The 21471-nt window shown below is 43.3% G+C and overlaps 1 protein-coding gene across 6 annotated transcripts in view; it reads left to right on the top strand.

Moving 5' to 3' along the window:
* The first annotated feature begins 7999 nt into the window (after positions 1 to 7999).
* adgrl2a (adhesion G protein-coupled receptor L2a) overlaps positions 8000 to 21471 on the top strand; it is a 113825-nt gene continuing 100353 nt past the window's right edge. For all 6 annotated transcript variants that reach the window (XM_063201722.1, XM_063201724.1, XM_063201728.1 and 3 more), the window contains exon 1: positions 8000 to 8607. The gene's annotated coding sequence lies outside the window, so the exon portion shown is untranslated. The remainder of the gene's footprint in view (positions 8608 to 21471) is intronic.

Here is a 21471-nt window from a genome sequence, read left to right on the forward strand (position 1 = left end):
GGAATGCATGCTGTCCATTCACAAATGTTACCTTTTCCACAAATACCATCACCATCAACTTCTAAGCATTCAATATGACTGGGAAAATTGCACTTTTCATAGGCCTACGTGAAAAGGGAAATCTTCTCCATTGTCCAACATTTTGAATATCCAGAAATAGACATTTTTAGCTGCAAAACTTACTGCACTTTGGCAATACTAGTAAATATTAATTCATCATTTAGTAATAACTATTCATGAACAGATCAAATTTGGCAATATGCAGCATAGTTTCAATGAGCACCATAGTTGCAGTACCTACTCTGGCCACCATCCTACCACACAGTGCACCTTTACAGTAAGTGCCCTTATTAGGTGAAAGCAGATGGTTTGACATTGCCTTTTCAGGTTTGGTGGAAGGGAGTGCTGTTGCTCGCTCCATGATCTGCATGATTCGTTTAGTTGAGGAATTCCTAGCCGTGGAAAAAAATAGCATTAAAATTCGCGCTGGTGGGGTTAGGGCTTCTCAGCGGCGTAAGCTGTCCGTCTAATCCAATCGTTGTGAATAGCGTTAGCTTGGCGGTTTTCAAACTTCATCAGCGGGGCTCTTCTCTTCGCCCTACTCCAGGAAGAATGTTACTGTACAGTGCAGTATGATTTATGCGGCGCTTCATGAATAGATTTGTCTTCTTTTCTGGTTTCTTCTTGCTGTCTTTACATCGCGTGTCTGTTTGGTGGTATTCAAAGGTCAGACCCATGCTAGGTGTGAATAATTTCCTTTTTAAGCGCCTCCACAGTGGTCCAGTGTGGAATATTCTGGGGGCACTCCTGAGCCCAGTTTGACTGTTGTACTTGGGAGGCTTCCACCACATTTCACTTCTCCCCAGGATTTTTCCCACCGACCTGCCTAACTCCCAGTTTAATTTTATTTATAACTGATACAGTAACGACAGGGCGAGAATATAGAGGAAAACGCTGAAAGCTGTGTGTGTGTGTGTGTGTGTGTGTGTGTGTGTGTGTGTGTGTGTGTGTGTGTGTGTGTGTGTGTGTGTGTGTGTGTGTGTGTGTGTGTGTGTACACACACAGACTGTAGAGTTAAAATTTGTTGTTGGTCCTTCTGGGAGCTGGGCTGAGGCCATCCTTTATTGTCAACAGCCATGGGGATGAGTCAATTCTGGGCTATAGTTTCAGTCTCCGAGGGTGTAACCTACGAAACAGCACAGCACACACACCGCCTGATGGATATTGCTCAATAAAGCAGCCAGTGCTGTCACAGCCCTTGTGTCTAGATTAAAGGCAGTTCAAGGAGGGCTAGCGTGGAGTGTGTGGAGTGTGTGGAGCGTGGGACAACACTGCCGCGCTTCAGGCTGCCGGCAGGTCATCGTCTTTCTGTTTTCCTCTATGTTCTTTATATATATACACACTGTCAGACAAACTATTGATTTTGAATTTATCAGTAAAGAGGAGTGGTGTGCGTGGATGCATATGGCATAACCTCTGCTTGACGTCGGCCCTGCTGGTGATTACTCTGGTTTTGACATATGTTAACCGCTCGGCGGTCCACTGTCAACATGCTGATCACTCAAAGCGAAAGGGCAGAATGGTAGACAGGCATTTCTTAGTGTTGTGCATCTGAGATGTGGAGAGAGAAAGCCAGGCGGAAGGAGCGTGAGGGATGTGTGCATAGAAAGATGTTACATAAAAAACACGATAATAGAAATGTCGAATAGACTGTCAATGCAATGTACAATGTATGTCGTGACACTGCAAAACTCCAAGTGAAAAACATAGCCTCTTGCTGTGGAAGGTCATTTGCCAATCTTAATTTTACTTGTGTTGTATTTCGGAACCTGTACATAACTAGTTTGCATTCTGAATTTCTGCAAGATATGACAGACTCACCATGGATTAGTATAGGCTGCACAACAATGTGATGTGCACCTCTTGTCTTCATGCATCACGTGCTATCATCTTCTACTGTATTTTCTGTTTTGTTTTGTTTTGAAATAGCGTCTAGTCCCTTCCTTGTGTTGTTGCTAGGAAGGGATATTAATTTCTCACTTTATACTTGAGGATTTAATAAAGCAGTCTGATTCCAATTCAGATTTCGATATTGCGCACTGTACAGTACGTATGCTAGGGAAGGGCTCGATGGTGATAGGACAGCAAAGGTACAGTCAGTTAGCAACAGCAGAGCAGGAGGCATGCCATTGGGTTTACCCATTGTCAGAGGGGCAGGGAATGGAAACAAAAAACTGGGAATAAATTCACAGAATGTCGTGAAGTTCTTCTCATAGTTGTATAGTTTGGATTGAAAAGTACAAAGATGAGTGGAAGAAAAAGAAAAGACCAAAATGTTACACCAAGAAAATGTCAGCAGTGTCAAATTCAGACAGCAAATAATCACCTGACTGAGCTGTGCAAAAAACTAAAAAAACAACAACAAAAAACACGTTATCAAGAGCAAAACACTTCTCAACTCGTAATGATAAAAAAAAACATTGATGGATGCATGTGGGAAATTTCTTTGTCTGATTTTGTGTATAAAATGAAGTTGAACTGCTATCCATATTACTAAACCAAATAGCATGTCGAGTGCGCAGAAATAATAAAGATGGTTTACTATCTTTTCAATCTCAAAACAAAAGCCGGAGTATAAATGAACGTTGCACATGTCGGATGGGAACTCCCATCCACTAGATAATAAGTCATAGTGAAGTTGTCATGGACCAGTCTTCTGTATCACTAGGCGCTGGTCTCACAACCCTGTGAGGGGGACAAGATTTGATCCCGTGCTCGATACCTTATCAGAGTTGTGGAGAAAGAGGGGAGCAGCACAGATTATATTTGTCAGTGTGTGTGTGTATGTGTGTATGTGTGTGCGTGTGTGTGTGTGCGTGTGTGTGTGTGCGTGTGTGCGTGCACGCATGTGTGTGTATGTGCGTGCGTGCGTGTGTGCCTGCCTGTGTGTGTGTGTGTGTGTGTGTGTGTTTGACATAGTGACACAGCATGGGGGACCATGAGGGAGAGAAGGAGCATGTTTGTGTTCTTGTATTATTTCTTTTTGTAAGTCAGTCTGTCTGTCTCTCAGTTGTGTGTGTATGTGTGTGTGTGTGCGTGTGCGCGTCTGTGTGCATGCGTGCCTGTCTGCCTGCATGAATGAGTGTGTGTATACACAAGCACATTTAGGTATCATTGTGTGTGTGTGTGTGTGTGTGTGTGTGTGTGTGTGTGTGTGTGTGTGTGTGTGTGTGTGTGTGTGTGTGTGTGTGTGTGTGTGTGTGTGTGTGAGTGTGTGTGTGTGCGCACAAAAATATAAGCATATTATTGTGCGTGTGTGTGCGTGCGTGTGTGCTTGCATGTTTGTGTGTGTGTGTGTGTGTGTGTGTGTGTGTCTGTGTGTGTGTGTGTGCAAGTGCGTGCATGCGTGCGTGCGTACATGCGTGCGTACATGCGTGCGCGCGTGTGTTTGTGTGTGTGTGCATGTGTGTGTGTATGTGCGTGCGCGCGTGTGTGTGCAAACACTGCACATTCAGGGAGGAATAATATTAGAATGGAGCTCCTCCGTGTTGCCATGGCCAAGAAGACAAAATTTCTCAAGTAGCGGCAGGAGTCAGTGGGACTTCCAGCCCTCCGCACTGTAAAGGTCAAGGCTAAAGACTCCTTTTTGGAGACATCTTGGCACATTTACCTAATCCACGAACAAAGGTCGCTATGGACAAAAGCTGAATGTGACTTTTTCACCAATAATCGGGGGCGCACCAAAAAATGGACATTGGGCAAAATGCTGAAATAACCTTGGATTAGGGCTGTGTGGCGTGATTGGAAAAGAGGGATTTACGTTTTTTTAATTCCTTTTGGACAACTCTTTGCCCTGCATGGCCATGGGGGCTTCTGTGTGGATTCCGTGTAGAGCGAGCGGAAACTCATCAGACTGTGTGACATGTAGGGCTGCCCTCACTGGCCAAGTTTTTATGGTCAATCACTGTAGCAAAACAGGAGGAAAGTCAAGAAGACATTACACATTTGAGCTAATGGAGTCAAGAGTTTTTGGTCAGAAATTGTAGAGGTTTCAATAAAATTGGAAGTTGTCTTTTGGAAAAGTTTCAAGTGTTATCTTTTGCACAATAAAAATGGATCCGAAAAACCCCCATAACAATTCTGATGTTATGGCCACAAAATAGGAATGACCCAATCAATAATTATTTTACGTTGAATTCATGACTTTGTGCGGCCAATATTATGTGAGGGGATGAGATTTAGAGCTGGGTCTCCATTCTCTTTTCAGCATTTACTAATGCATCATTTAACTTAATGGTCACCAATTTTATATTTATGTTCTCTATTTCATGTCAGCAGCACAGTTTTAGGGCATGTGAGTATGCCCTCATTTTATTTTAATACCATAATTAAAGGTGTGATTTATCGTTGCAAATTAAAACCATTTTTTTTGTTTACCTGCCTTTCTTATGGGATGCAATAAATGTTTAAAGTACTTAACTCATCCGATGTGTTGCATTAATTTAACTTGATTGTCTTCATAGCTGAACAGTCACTGAACATACGACTAAAAACTATTCAAGATTCACGGAAATGGGCTATATGTGCTTAGAAGAATTATAATTGCAGTCTTTTATATACACCCATAGAAGTTACTTTTTAAATTAATAGAAATAATAGGAAAGCACAATTGGGTCAAGGATAGAGCATCCACAATTATGCATGGCTATTTGAGATTTCCCCCCCTACTCCCAATTAAAACTCAGGCAATTACTCCACAAGATTATTGACCTCTTGTGGGACGCGTGGTGTCACAGGTTTTGCATTTTTTCGCTCTTTATTTTCATCATGTGGCACTGGTTTGGGTCAGAGAGAGAGAGAGAGAGAGAGAGAGAGATAGAGAGAGAGAGAGAGAGAAAACGAGGAAAAAGAGAGAGAGAGAGAGAGAGAGAGACTTATCATACGTGTCTGGAGCAAGTCTGGCCCAAGCCTGCTGGATTGACTTGCCAATTTAAGAGAGGTCTTTATGGTGTGTGGATTTAAATGCGGTCCTGGAGGAGAGGCTATGCTCAATAAGCCATGCCTCCAGCCTGGCCTTCTTTATGCAAATCATATGCTTATGAGCTGCTCAGGCCTGCTATTTGTTTAGCCTTTTGGAAGGTGGCATCAAGGTTCTGGCTGCGATATAAATTTATTGCAGCACATCATACTTTATGACTGGCTAAATGGCAGCCATATTTTTTTTCGTATTGGGGAGGATGAAAATTTAAGGAGAGCCCTGACAGAGATATGCACCTTTCCTGGAGTCTAAGCCACAATGCCTGACTTAGACGTTGACCTTCACAAAGTTGTATATATGGTGAAGTTTGAATGTCTTCATTCTTTTTTTTTAAGTCATCATGAGTTTTTTCCCTCCCTTCCCCTTTAGCTTTTTTCTTCTTTTCTTTTTTCTTTCCTCCCTCCGTTCTTTCTTTCTTTGCACCCCTTCTCTCTCTCGACCCCCCTCTCCCTCCTTCTTTCTCCTCCCTCCATTTCCCTTGTTTTGAGAAATGTCTCCACGTACACTAGCCAGAGCACATCATTTTGAAAGCAGCCAAATTAGAAGTGTGGCTCGGGCCTCCGCTGAGCCACATGACTGGCCCCCATACATCACGTCCCTGATGGGCCTGACGCGGCCCGCATCTGTTTCCACTTACGACCCTGGCCCTCCCCTGGCAAATTTCTCCAAAGTCCCTTTCACCCCCTTTTGATGTTTCGCTTCACCTTTTTGATCGGCCCGCAATTACAATACATTGAAACAAGAAAAACAAATGACTTTTTTTTTTTAAAATCTCATAAAGATGCAATTCTGGAAAGAAAAGGGTGAAAAAGGTAACATATTTTGTCTTTGAGTTTCAATGTAATAAATTCAAGCTATGTCGAAGATGACAGTTGTTTAGAAGGGCTGCTCGTGTAACGTTGACTTTATTTGACAGTCACGCAAGACAGAGTCCTTGATTCTCCCATTTGAATCCAAAATATGATTGTTTATGTTCTTCTAAATCACTTCCTGTCTCTCTGTGTGTGCTGAGGGTCAGAGTAATCACTTCTCTATTGAGTTGGACTGCACAATTAGTAAAGTAAATACAACCAAACAAATGCTATGTTGTCAAGACCAGGGAAAAATGCCTGATATTATGGAACACGGCATGGGAGAGCATTTTATACCACATGCTGCATTTTTGTGGCATAAAAAAGCTCCAGTAAAAACTAAAAGCTCTATGCAATCACTTATGTTATCAACCACCAGGTATAAAAAAATATTTCTTGATATCATCATGGCTTTAAAAAAACAAAACAGCAGTGTTAACGTGAAGTATGTGCCGTCTTGAGGTGCTTGAAACAAGGATGTTATAGAAATAGAACGTGAGAGGATTCAGTTGTGTCTTCAATCATAATTTGATTTCCATGATACTGAGTTAAACTTCCTGCAGAGCACTTCTATTCACCCTGAACAAGGGTAAAAATGTGACCTCCCTCTGTATGCGCAAAAGGGAGAGAAAAAGAAAGAAATCCACCACCAAACTCCACACAGATGTTGGTTTGCTCCCTTGTAGTGGTGAGGTGCTCTCTTGTCAATGATCTAAGAAGATCCTTATGATGTGTGTTACTGTTCCTCTGTTTTAGGTAGATAATTCAACAGGCCAGCCAAAGAATGCATGAAAGCATTCCAAGATTTAAAGTTGTCATATTTTTTGGTCCTCTGAGAACATTTATTTTCAAAATATAGGCCTACTTTGCCTACTGTGAGTTAAGCGTCTCCAAGATTTTGTTGACCATCCTAGTCAACAATTAGTTAAAAAGTTAAGCTTGAATTTAAATTAAAAGCAGGGCCTTCAAAATATGGTTCATTCTATATTTAACTGAATAAATGTTGATTGTTTATTTATTTTCATTGAGTGTTTATATACAAATATTTTGAAACACTTCAAAGTGATCAGCAAAAATACTTTTCTCCAATGGGGGCTTTTTTCTAATGAGCATATATGGGTCATATGCAACTGTTTAAAGGCACTTGTGTTTTTTACCATCTCACTCATGGTTATACATAAGCATTTGTCTGCTTTTCAGTAAATGGAGATCTGACTTTGAATGGCCAGGCTACATCTGTTTTCCCTTTTGTCTGGTGAAACAGAGCTATTATTATGTAAAATTATGCCGGTGGAAACAGAAGCATGAGGCAGTCCACTAGTCACCTTACCCTAGTCGATAGGCTACGACTCAAACTCACGTTTCCCCTTCGCGCCTCAAACCTGTTTTTATTGAAGACAGGTGTGAAAGCGGTCTCAGCTCTCGGGATTGATGAAATTTCTGCTCCACTTATGAACACATGGCAGTTCCTCAGTGACTATGAATGCCAATTATTTAAGTGTAAAATTGTGTCTACCTTTTTGCATCCATGACACGCATGACATGCAACCTGACACATTCTTGTATAAACAAGAACGAAAAAAAAAACATTGTAAAAATAGAAATGTATGAATAGCCTACCCATGTAGGCCTATGGCTTATCTGTGTTGTCTATCTAAAAATCGCGATGGTATTTCCCCTCAGCTCAGCAACACTGTCCGTAGTCGTCAGAAGTTGGTGATCACACTTTATTCCCCGCTTCTGATGTCTGGAGATGGCAAGTGAGGGTTCTCATTGCTATGGGTTGGACTGCCGCTCGGTGAGACGGCGAGCTTCCAGTAGCCTGCCCGGGGTATGCAGTGGCTCAAATGGAGTGGAAAATGGCCAATATAGTGCATACTTATAATCTACTACGCTGTCCATTATAATCTTCTTTTGCTACAACCGGGACCCTAAGTCGAGTTTTAAGCTTGCTGGACATGATAATATGTTTATGTGATTACCGACGGTTTTTTTTTTTTTTTTTTTGCTACAGTGGTTCCAAGTCAGTGAGGCTGGGGACTCCATGCCGGGTTTTGAAAGCAGTTCATTCACAGACAACCCGTTGCAGAAGCCAGTCTGCACTCGACTCACTGCGCTAGCAGTGTTTACGGGAAGCTCGTGGCTCTCTGTCTAGTCACTCTGTGTGCTGAGCGCAGGACCTTCTCCAAACGAGAGTTTAAACTTTTGCGCTCGTAACGCATTGCATTATTGTTCAAGGGACATAGAGGAATTGCATAAAAAGAAAAGGAATGGCCGTTTTTCCCCTTTTGCAGTTTTAAAATCAAGACAGAATCGCAGGTCTGCTGTTGCTCGCCTGTTTCCTTGATCTTTTCCAGCTCTTGCTCACTGTGCGATGTGAGTAACGATAGCTCCAAGGCTGAAGGGAAGTAACGAATAAATGGTAAATCAGCGGCGTTGATGCCTGTAGACTGATAGCACTCTGTCATGGAACTGTTGTCCCTGTCATCGGGGATGTGCGAACTCACAGAGAGAGCCGCTGCCTGATTAAGCCCTGTCTGTCCCAGAGAAGTGGAGCATGCCTCAGACCCGCAGCGCGTCCCTCCATGCCGCCTGCTGTGTACTGAGCTGCAGTGGACCCCCTCTCACATGCCTGCAAACCCTCAACTCCCCATTTCCACCATCCTACTGATTTTTTGTGCCACTCTCTCCGCCACCGTTGCAGCATCTCTCTGGAAGGTAAGGCGATGTTTAACAGCACTCCGTTTTGCGTTGATGTGGGACTTCGCTTCTACAAGTAGATATAGGCTAGTTAGACGGCTAGAATTAGATGTGGCTATTACGCGCAACGCGTAAAAGACTTTATTCGTGTATGCAAACTTATGGGAACTGAGTTGAAGAGTTTGGATAACTTTATGGGTCGTCAATGTCTCCTCGGCGTAAATCACGTTTGCAAACATTATAACAGGGTAATTACCGTTGTCGGATTGTATTTCCCAGAAGAATACTTTGAACAACAGTGCAACAATCACATAACAATGATGAATAGCGCGATTACTCCTAATGGAAATGCTGCATATGATGCCAATACTAATTGGGAAGTATGTAATCAAGCTCAATCTAATGTGGACTGGTTTTGGACGGTCGTTGTGGTTTTTGTTAGTGTCAAGAAGAATCGAAACACGGCGGCTGTGGGGTCGTATGAAATCCATAAGCGCTATATTAATCTCAAAAGAATAGTCTTCGTACAAAAGTTGGGGGTGTTTTCAGGGTGCCGAGGGTACGGGTTTGCGTCTTGTTGCACTACAATGGGTAAGCAATACCCCGTCGTAGCGGCCTTAGCGGTCCCTTCATGACAATTGGAAGTCAAAGAACACACACTCGGTCCTAATTTACACATTTAACATTTGAGAAAATTAGCTAGACTTATATAGGACCAATAGGGCCAATCTCAAAAGATAAAAGAAACAAAAGAACTTCCCCCTAACATCTGAAATGGAAAGTAACTTCGACGCAAGAGTGGGTTTAAATCCTTGAAAACACTGGGCACTTTGGCTGTAAAATTAGATCCTTTCACTGGCCATGCATTATTGAACAACACCCTAGCCCCTCTTGTCAACCATGTGTTAACGGCTGGGGAAGACGGCGCTGGAGCAGAAGGGTCATCTCCAGTGGCTTGGCATGTTTTACGACCTGACGGCTGCTCGGTTGGGCAGAGAAATAGAAAGCGGATTTCCTGATCAATAGGACATGCTATTTGCCCTGGCCTCTGCACAGGCGGCCATGCTGGCTACACTCAGTGTAACCGGTGCTGATCTTTATCTCACTCTCATTCACATACCCTGGCTGAAACCCTCCCTGTGTGCTTTGCATCTTACTTTGAATTTGATAGGCTGTACTGGCAGTGTGTTTAATTATCCTTAAAGAAGACAATTGTCCTAACCATAGCATAGCATAGATACTTTTTTGTTGTATTTTGTTGAATAATGCAGAATATTTTATCGGGGTGAAGAACTTGTGCTGCTGGATATTTATTGCTGGGCGCTATTCAATGTATGTGTGGCCCCTGTATAACCAGATACCATTTGGGGTTTGTTTGAATGGGAGCGAGTGCGAGTTCCCACTGTTTTCTTGGTGCTGCTTTGCATTTCAAAGTGGTTTCATAGCCCTCCTCAATAGGGCGAACTTCATCCCTGTGCCCCATTAGTTTTTAGCCAAGGCCAAAAGGCCAAGGAAGGCGTGATGGGGATAAGGACAGCATTAGACTTATAGGCTGCCACAAATGCCTTTGTGCATTCAGTGTGTGTGTGTGTGTGTGTGTGTGTGTGTGTGTGTGTGTGTGTGTGTGTGTGTGTATGACCGAGAGTTTTTGTGTATGCTTAATGTATTAGTTGACTGTGTGTGTGTGTGTGTGTGTGTGTGTGTGTGTGTGTGTGTGTGTGTGTGTGTGTGTGTGTGTGTGTGTGTGTGCGGACTTGTGTATTTGTTTGTGACCATGTGTCCCTCAGTGCAGGTCTCTGTGTCCCTGTGTGTAATTGAACCCTTTTTTGTGTGTTTCTGTATGTTTAAGTATGTGCACCCTTGCTTGCCGTTGTGTATAAGTGTGTGTGTGTGTGCGTACGTGTGTGCGTGTGTGTGTGTGTGCGTGTGTGTGTGCGCGCGCACCCCTTTCTCGCCTGACTATTTGCAGTGACATAAACCTCAAAACTCATTCGACGTTTATTCTTTCAGCATAGTACATTCTCTTTCACACAATGGGCCCATATCCCTTAATTTCAGTCGGCCCAGGTCTTCACGAAAACACAAATAAGTCGTAGTGTTAAATCACAAAGGAATAAAAGAAAAATACTTTGAAGAAAGTTAAAAAAAATGTGGAATGTCGTGTTTTGTAATCATCGAGCTATAATACGAAACACGGTCGAAATGGCAATTGTCGCTAGCGTCTATGTCGAACCACATGCACCACCAACGATTTTCCATCGTATTGTCTGCTGTTGCCCCATCCCTTTGTGGAGTTGATGGTACCTTCTTCTGTGCTCAGTCTCGCCCACATTTATTTATTGATTTCGATGCTAACTTTTTGTGACAAGGGGGGAAGTGGGAGAGCGACAGGACAGAGCCAGTGAGAGAAAGAGAGATAGAGAGAGGGGGAGCCAGAGAGAAGAAAGAAAAGAGGAAGAAAGAGAGAGAGTGAGCATCAGAGGCTTTATTTTTGAAAAGAAGTGCAGCTGTTGTTTATATGAGTCTGATGGGATGTCTCATCCTTCATTTCTTCTCTGTCTGTTTTTTTGTTGTTGTTCTGCCCTTTTCTTTATGTTTCGCATGAAAAGACCTGTTCTTGATTTTCCAATTTATTTTAAAAAAAAATAAAAAAAGAATTTGTATCAAGCAGCCCTCGCCGGCCTTGCCCGAGACCACTGCATTGAGGAAAAAAAGGACAGCCATATTCCATATATGACATAAAAAAGGCAATCGATCGGTGAAGTTGAATATCTCCGCAAATGTATCAGGGTCAGGCCATATTACCGGTGCCAGGCTCTGCATGGCAAATGCGCCTTCCCTTAAAACAATATTGAACTATTTTTGTTTTATTTTTGCGTGATGCCGGAAACTGGGGCATATTTATCCTTTATGGTTTTGCCTGCTAGTCCGTGTGTCTCTCGTTCTCGCTGTGAAGGGAATGCTCCTTTAAAAAAAACCTCCAGAGCACTAGGCCGCAGTCAGTCGAGCCCTTCAGAGAGCCCTCCAACGAATACAGTTCACTTCCTCACTTCTCTTGGAAATGTTTAGCAGATTGAATACCAACATTTAGCTTTTTAAGACTGAAAGAAATCTTTGAAATGATGAATTAATTAGCCTAGAACACAAACACACATGTATACACGCGGGCGCACAGGCACACACACACACGCACACGCATGTACACACACACACACACACGCGCGCGCACACACACGCGCGCACACACACGCACACACACACACACGGGTACGCACACACAAACATACGGGTACACACACACACCCACACAGAGAGTAGTGTGTGATGAAATCTGTTGGTGTTGGTGGTGTCATTGCTCAGCTGTGTAGCATGTATACCAGGCATCCTTATGTATTCCCAGGCTAATGAGGGACATGCTCTTATTTTAAATCTCAAAACCATAGTATGCGTGTGAGTCATGTGCTCATCTTCATCTTCAAAGGGGAACAAACAAGGCGGTGGGAACCAATCGCGCGCCACTTCGGCAACGTGTGCGTGTGTGTGTGTATTTGAACCAGAGCATGGCAACCCGACCGAAGCCCGACGGGCCTGGTCGGAACCCGACGGGCCGGGCCGGGCTCGGACAAAAAAAATAGAATATCTGTCGGACTCGGGTCGGACTCGGGCTTGAAGCAAACAGACATTGTGAAAATTTTAAGCAACCAGAGGAAACGTTTCAGTTCATGCAAACGGCAGTTTTGTGATTAAAAATAAATAATTGAATATGCATAAATGAAAATGTTGGTAGGCTACTCGTGCGAGTGATTATTATTGGCTGTATGCGCGCGCCAGTTACCAGCGGCGACATGGACGCTCACTCCCAGTCAGCCGAGTAGGGATGCCTAGTCAACTTGTTTTCTTAATAAGCGCCAAATCAACAGTTGTCAGCGGACGCGTGGTCTTTTGTTGTAGGCCTAGTGTAGCCTAGGCCATGTTTTAGCATGCCGAGGCTGTCTTGAATGTTGAACATAAAATGACGAAGTTTGTCACTGCATTGTTCGCCAAGGATTACATTTCCAGCATGTGCTAGCAAGGAGCATAATATGGATAACTAAGAAGATGCACAAGCTACGTGGAGTAAGGTAGGAGAGGTTTCCTGTTACTATGTTGTCCGCTGTGACATGTCATGCCCTTCTTAATTGTTGTCACTTTCACTGTACAGTTGTAACTATGCGCGTGCAACCTTTCCTGATTTTATATTGACCGCATGGACATCAGGGGAAATGACATTCTCTTGGGGGCCGAACAGGTTCTTCTGGGTTAAATTATAGCCCATCCTTCTTAACGACAAGGAGCAGCAGCTTCACAGGGCTCGCGGGGATTTATTTGCATTAACAGTAACGTAACAAATGCTTCGATAGCGTGCTGACTGCATCCAAAACGTATTCCCTAGTTTTCGCCTTTCCTCTCACGCCCCTCCCATGCATTTGGTCACCGCACTCAACATCTCTGGTTAGTCTAACCGAAGGAAACATAAGGTGCGCTGTCACATGTGTGTGTGTGTGTGTGTGTGTGTGTTTATACTTACTATGCGTGCGTAACTAAATTAGGCTACTGCAAATTGCCTCATCCTAACGTCTTTGCCTATCTTGGCTATTTATCACGTGCTATTTTGAGTATGGAGGAGCCCACATAGAAAATCTTGCTTGCGCACAGGTTCTGTTGTTATTACAGTGGTCTCGGGCTTCGGACGGGTTCGGACACAAACATTTTAAATAGTCTAGGGCTCGGGTCGGGGTCGATCACTTTTCTGTCGGCTGAGGGCCGGGCTCGGACAGAAAAATACGGCCCGAGCCACACTCTAGTGTGGAATAGGTTGTGTGTGTGTGTGTGTGTGTGTGTGTGTGTGTGTGTGCCCATGCTTCGGGTGGAATAGGCTGGGAGGGGAGGAGGGAGTGTGTGTGTGTGTGTGTGTGTGTGTGTGTGTGTGTGTGTGCCCATGCTTCGGGTGGAATAGGCTGGGAGGGGAGGAGGGAGGGGTAAGAGTAGAGGGGGGTGTGGTCGCGGCAGTGCTCTGTTGAGCAGGGAGCCGCCTGGATGTTTCCGCCCTGCAATTTGGGGGAAATGTGATTTTCCATTCGTCCTGTGCAACTCGTGACGCAATCCTGAATTCCTCCCTTTTCATACAGGGTAACATATCAGGATTGCGGCTGATGATCTGAATATATATGTTTGTTTTTCTAAAATAAGAGGTTTTTAGTTTTCGCAGGTGGAGGCACACACTTCAACAAAATATGGCTGCGATTTCAGGAAGGCTTAATGCAAGTAATATAACTTTTGTTGTGCCAATAGCCAATAATAATAACAACATTAACATTTAAAAAACATTGCATGAATATTATTATTGTTATTATCATTATTACTATCATTATATAATATAGTAGTAGTAATAATACTTTAATTATTATTATTATTATTATTAATAATAACCAACCCAGTCACAATACAGCACCCCCCTCCCCCCCCACACACACACACACACACACGTTCCCCCCCACCCCCTCTCTCATTTAAGCAAACTTAGACACTCACATACACACGACCACACAAACACACACACACACACACACACACCCACACACCCACCCACACACACACACACATACACCCACCCACCCACACACATACACACACACACACACACACACACACACACACACACACACACACACACACACACACACATGCACGGTCTGAAATGATTGGTGTCTTATCGGGCCCCTGCTAAATAAGAAAGCCTGGGAAAATATTCCATTTCTGGGTCAGTGCTAGGAGTTTGGGATGGCAAAGCTCTGAGCAAACAACAGTTATTAAGCTCAAGTCCTGGCTGCTCATCAGAGAGAGAAAGATGAAGAGAGAGAGAGAGAGATAGAGAGAGAGAGAGAGAGAGAGAGAGAGAGAGAGAGAGAGAGAGAGAGAGAGAGAGAGAGAGAGAGAGAGAGAGAGAGAGAGAAGGAGAGAGGGCAGGAGGAGAGTGGGGGGTTATACAGACATGTGCAAGGGGCACAGTTGGGCCTTCACAGAGGCAAATACATCACGTCCACGCTTAGAAGTGCAGACTTAAACAAGACAGACCCACCCGTCTTACACTGGTTTGCAAATTTAATGATATGATGACATTTTGGTCTGTGTGTGTGTGTGTGTGTGTGTGTGTGTGTGTGTGTGTGTGTGTGTGTGTGTGTGTGTGTGTGTGTGTGTGTGTGTGTGTGTGTGTGTGTGTGTGTGTGTGTGTGTGTGACTTACTGTGTCTGTGCGTGTGTGTGTGTGTGTGTGTGTGTGTGTGTGTGTGTGTGTGTGTGTGTGTGTGTGTGTGTGTGTGTCTTTGTTGGGATTGGGTGCCTTTTAAAGAGCTCTACTGCACCCCTATCAGTATTTTCTTCAATGAGTGTGTCAACCCAGAATTTTATTTTCTCTGACTCCTTTTCTGGGGGGCTGTGAATATGGGACTGATTTGGTGTGTGTGTTTGTGTGTGGGGGGGGTGCGTGTGTGAGAGAGAGAGACAACCCCTGCATATGTGTGTGCGCGTGCATGTATTTGTGAAATACACTCCAGAGCCAGTGTTGGGGGACTAGTTTGTCATTTCACTATAAGAGTGGAGACAATTGTTGAGCAATTGTCTCTCGACTGGAGACAAATATTTTCAAAATACCATGAAGGAATGTTTACCAAGAAAAACCTGTGTAACGTAATTGAATTCTCTGTATGTGAAATGGAATGTGTTTCATCCCTACTCAAAAAAAATCTATAATAGATTTGTTGCATATAAAAAGAATTTCACATTCTTTTAGCTGTTTTGTAGGTCACACATAGACGTATGCTTCCTTTGTGTTAGTAATTCCTTTCTTCATGTCTTTAGCGTGTTTTTAAAGGCTTCACTCGCAGCGAGTGTGCACAAAGGAGAGTAAGTGTGTACTAAAAACATCAGATGTATGATACCTTTCAAGAAAGGACAATGTGTGTGTATGCCTCTCGTCATGAAGTAGACAGAAGACAACTTGGACTTGGTGGTGATAATTGACAGTACGGTAGCAGCAGTAAACTGTCATTTCAAAAATAGCCCAATGACATCTGGAGACACAGAATATGGTATATGGGCTTAGTACTTGATACAAGGACATCATATTCAGGATACAAGGGCAATAAAAAACAGACAGCATGCACATTCATAGATATATAAACCCTGAAAGGGGCATGGCGCCTTCATTTCAGGTAATGGTGATATTCCGTCTATTGGCAATTCAAATATGAGAAGCTATTCTATTTTATATTTTATTTTAGGATAAACATATATATTTTGGACGGTACCTTGAGAATATCTACTATCATCATCATGCACTCCATGGGGTTATTCAGGATTTGATGAATACCCTGGTGAAGCATGTGCATAATATGCCTGGGATGTGAAGATGGCCTTCTTGGCTGATAGAGACACATTACATGGTCTATAAACCATTGGCCCTAAAAGGCTACCCCCGAGAGATGATCGTCTTGACCACAGCTCCAGATGACGTTTTCTGGGCTTTTGGTTTTAAAGTACCCACTTGTATAGACCGGCTATTGAGCCTGAAATGAATAGGTGAGCCGTCAGATTTGGAAAATTTGTGAGGGGCGTTGAGAGACAGGCTTAGTCATAGGGAAAAACAACAAGCCGCAACAACAAAAAATAACAAAAACAGAAAAGATGTTTCTGTCTGGTGTGGTGTCTAGAAAGGTGACATTTTTGGCCATTTTCAGTTGAATGGTTGCTCTCCTCTGTGGATGACCGTAATAATCCTGAAAATGACTGAAGGAAAAAACACCCTTGACAATTGGACTTCAGACTAGATGGAGGTGTCTTCTGCAAACAGCCAAACAATTGGTCAGCACACAGATAGATAACCAAACAGAAGAACACAAATTCCCACACGCACACACACACGCACACACACACGCACAAAGTAATAACATGCCAAGAACAGATGTTCATATTTCATGGTGGATATTTTCAATGTGGATACTCTTTTCAAAAGCATGGCCGGATAAACCATCCTTTCAATTCTACATTTTTACTTTTTTTATATGAATTCATTACTCTTTCTCACTCACACAAGCATGCACACACACACGTTCGCACAAACGCACACGCGCAAGATCACACGCACACACTCACACACACACACACACACACACACACACACACACACACACACACACACACACACACACACACACACACACACACACACACACACACACACACACACACACACACACGTCCACCACTTACTTGTCTACTCCCTTGCTTGCTGGCTGAGTAACTCACTCAAGTTTGCCCAGTCACGTATAGGCCATGTCCTTTTTCTGTATTGTTTGCCAAGAGCTGTATCTTATGGTATTTCTCTGACTGCGGACCCCAGGGGAAGCGATAGCGAGTATTGGCTAAACTGTCGTGACTGCATCCTAAGTCCACTTTCTTCAAAAGAAAGTCCAGAGACCCCCTTGGGGCAGGCCAAGACCTGCAATTGAAACACGATTGTTCAAAGCCTGATAAATTGACTTCGCTTATATATTTTCTGTCCTTTCTTCTCAATCAGTTGCTTTCCAGGTTTTTCAAGGTTTCTTGAAACCTGTTAACTCCTTTAGATTGTATGATTTAATATTCATTTTTCATTGACGTATATGTGCATATGCGTTGATTTGTATTCTTCAAAAGAAAGTCCAGAGGACCCTTGGGGAAGGCTAAGACGTTCAATTGAAGTTTAATTGTTCAAAGCGCCTGATAAATTGCCTAGGCCTTCGCTGATGTCACTGATGGGTGCTTCATAGGTTTTTCAAGGTTTCTGGCCACCCGTTTATTTAATTATTGATTCTTTCATTTTTATTTATTACTCATATACTGTGTATATGCCTTGATTTGGATTTTAGATGATCTGAGATGGTCAAGTTTGTGGAATTCACTGTAGCCCTTCCGTAGTTTCAGATAACTGATGCTGATTCATTATACGTTTTTCCTTTTCCCAGATTCAAGAGTAGACCAGATGTGGAAAAAATGTCAGAAAATGTATCGTTCTGCTTGGTTTGTGGTGTCTCTTCACAGCAGTCTGCTACAATGCTCAGACAGGTGTTTGTTTTGTTTTGTCATCATGTCGGAATCAAGGATTTGAACTATTTATGCAATTACCGTCGCCCACATTAATCTCTGAAGAAGATAATCTCCTGTTGTACACAGCTCTGTGCTCATCGTCACCAAGGAAGTCTTCTCACAGAGACAGCTTTGAAAAGACAGCCTTTTGAAGATAGTATGGTTTTTTTCTCTTAAAAAAAAGCAGACATACTTTCTCCATCCCAAGAGCTGTTGTTGTTGTCATGGTAATTGACCAGTGTTCATGTGTCATAAAACTGGCGTGTGAATTTTCTCAAGCCGATTTTTACGCCGAATGTGTGATTATTTTCGGCTGTCTGGGTGTGTAATAAATTGACTGTTTGGTCCAGGGTGCATTTACAGAAGCTAGGCAGCAGAGACACCGTCTGAGCCAAGTGATGCTCTTCACTGTTCCAGGTGTCAGCCAGTCAGTTTTTTGTTTAACCTTAAAATGGCTATACCGATATAGTAGCTCAGAATGAGGCTGTAAAAATGTGCGAAGCCTACAGCATTACTGGTGTGTGCTGCTGCGTATCTAGAGTGTTCAGTTAGCTACCGAGGGTTGCTCCAATGCTAACAGTGGCTGGAGCTGATAACCTTGTCACTGATTCTTACATCAGAAAACCTTTCAGCAGTCTTCTGCCAGAGGTCGACTTTTTTGGGGCGCCACATTTTATTTCTGCTTTTTCTTTTTGTGTGCGTGTGGTCTTTCCTCCTGAAAAAAAGGTAAAAAAAAGAAAAAAGAAACGTTCTTCTGACCCTGTCCTTCCCTGGTAGAGTGCACGGCCATGTTTAAATGCATGAAAGTGTATTGGGGCAGCTCGGCTCAGCTCTCCTCGCCGAAGACACTGTAAGGCTTTTGGCACACCCAGTGGGCAGATTCTTGAGGTCTGCCAGGACACTTTGGACACTCAGTGAGGCGCGCCATGTTGCAGTGTGCAGCTCATTGGAAAGAGAGCGGTGCTCGTCCCACAAGAAGAAAAGGCATGCAGGCAGGCAGGGCTGGTGGGCCTGTCAGGGGCACTACTGCCATTAGGTACGGGTTGCGCGCAGTGATCCGCGTTTGCATCACAATCACTCGCAGGGCCTTGTGGTTAACACATGTTAATGAAAACGTAACGATCCGAGCACAATCAAGGCCCGGGCGGGCACTAGCGCTCGCTCGCATCGCGATCCCCGGGCCCGCAGAGCTCGGGGATGTGAATCAGTACTCACAGTGAAACTGGATCTAATTGAAAGGCTAATAAGGCTCTTCTCCCCATGTCTCTGGCTCTCTCACACTATCTCCCTCAGCTATAGAGAACTGTTAAAAGCACACTGACTTCATTGTTCGTGGGATACATGGAGAGGCTTGATGAGGCCAGGTTAAGGTTGCTTAAAAAAGCGGAATCCTTTTTGAGCGGCTGGCGTGGGGATTGAATGTATCTGCCGCATCTCTGCCTGACCACGATCATCATCATCACTGATGATCAGGAAATTGATTTTCACTGGAGACGCATCATTAAATTGCAAACTGACCCAGTGTTTTTTAAGTGTGACATTTTTTAAAATCTCATTTTTAAACTCTATTTAATCTACCACCATTTTATACCATGCATAATGTATGCTGGCACTTTTTTCCTTTGTAGTGTCCCTTTTTTGTTATGATTTTATACAGTATGTTTTAGGCCCAAGTAGGGATGCAAGTTATCGATTAATTCATTAATCATTAGTTGATTGCCCTATCGATTGACTTACGATTAATTGATAAGCGGCGTTTTTCCCCTGGAACTTCAATGTTTCTCGAAAAATAATTCTATTTAAATTCTTTAATTCAAAGGTGATTTAAATATTCCCACTATTCCCCTCTTCACACACACTCTTTACATGTCCATTTCACCTGGGTGTCTTGTCAGTTGAATCGGCGATTAATTGTGATTAATGTTTTTTAATCGATTAATGCATTGATCGATCAAAGTCCATTAATCGATGAATCGTTTGCATCCCTAGGCCCAAGCCCTTCGAGAGTAAGCAACTGGACCATGTTGGTTGATAACATTAACCTCCTTCCTTCTTTGGGTCTGCTGTGTTGTGTGTTGTGTGTTTCTGCTGTGATCTCGAGATCCTCTGATGTGAGGGCAGGCTGTCTCGCTGATCAGGGTCTGGCGTGGGAGGAGGTGTTTTTCTCTGTGTGTATGTGTGAGGGAGAGAGAGAGAGAAAGAGAGAGAGAGAGGGAGGGAGAGAGAGCAAGGGAGAGAAAGGGGGAGAAGAGAGCAAGAGAATATGAGAGAATGAGAGAGAGAGAGAGCGAGAGAGAGAGAGAGAGAGAGAGAGAGAGAGAGAGAGAGAGAGAGAGAGAGAGAGAGAGAGAGAGAGAGAGAGCAAGTCACTAGTGATTGGTGGTGGTGTGTGTTTGAGAGAGAGAGAGGGAGTGGCTTGTGTGTGTGTGTGTGTGTGTGTGTGTGTGTGTGTGTGTGTGTGTGTGTGTGTGTGTGTGTGTGTGTGTGTGTGTGTGTATGTGTGTGTGTGTGTGTGTGTGTGTGGTTGTGACGATGCTGAGTGTGGGATGCTGTCACAGAATGTATGTGGAGGGTGTGGCAGGAGGAGTCTCCTTGATCCTTGTCATTCATTTTCTTCACTTGCCCAGTACCATAGTCAAACTTCCTGCCAAAAAAAAGGCACTTGCAGAACCTTTGTCCCAGATCACCTTTGACCCAGGTAGCACGTGAATGCTGTATGTTCATTTCATGAGGAAACTTCACTGTTGTTTAACTGTATTGTGAGCAGCAATATAATTATATAGCGATAATTTTCATCATGTAGTTCAGTAAGTTATGAGGAAACATTTAGTATTTTGTGAAAATCAGGGGTTGGAAACAGTCTGCATTCATTAGCTCTTTGTGTCCTTTTGGTACACAAAGACTTAATTAGTCACCAAATTGGCCAAGGGGAAAGGGTTAACACGCTACCCGGATTGTACGCCATCTTTTGTAGTCGTAAATATCACACTTTTCTATGGAGCTCATTGTGGACTCTGCCAATCTCTTATTCAGGCTAGATGGGATCCCCCCCCCCCCCCTCCCCGGCCATGACAGGTTCTTGAATGCTTGCATTTGCCGGCCATTTTTTTGTGACGCCCAATTTATGTTGTGTGTTGCCTTCCCCTTTCTTAAAAATTAATCATCCTGTTGAATAATGCCTCACGATCAGACTGAATTATTTATTATTTATGATCAGTTTCTTAATAGCGGCTTGGAAGGGTCCCTTTTTTTTAGTAGCTCATTTTTTTTGTCCCGTCTGTGAGAAATAGTATGTTGCAGCGCTTTGGAGAAATTAACAGCGTTCCATTTAAATATTAACCGTAGAGAAAAGAAGTATTCACGATTTCTTTTGGCATTACTTTTTTCATCGGGATTATATGAATAATGACTTGTACATCACTATAGTTGTCTATTTATGTCTCAATCTGTTGAGATGCTCTAGATTGAGGGTGTGAATGGGCATGTTGACCTGTGTTGCCAGATTGGGCAGTTACCCGCCCATTTTACTGCTTGGGATAACCGTCTGCGGGTAAAAAAGGGAAATATCAGCCATTTGGCTTTTTTTTCCTGCAGTTTTATGCCCATAGAAACCAATTCAATTTGTTGAAATTGGGTGGAATTTAGCGGCTCCAGGCGTTTTTTCAGCATCTTTTCGGCGGGATTTGATCAGACACATCTGGCAACACTGATGTTGACCACA

This window comes from Engraulis encrasicolus, chromosome 6 (genome assembly GCF_034702125.1).
Source record: "Engraulis encrasicolus isolate BLACKSEA-1 chromosome 6, IST_EnEncr_1.0, whole genome shotgun sequence".
Taxonomy (NCBI): Eukaryota; Metazoa; Chordata; class Actinopteri; order Clupeiformes; family Engraulidae; genus Engraulis; species Engraulis encrasicolus.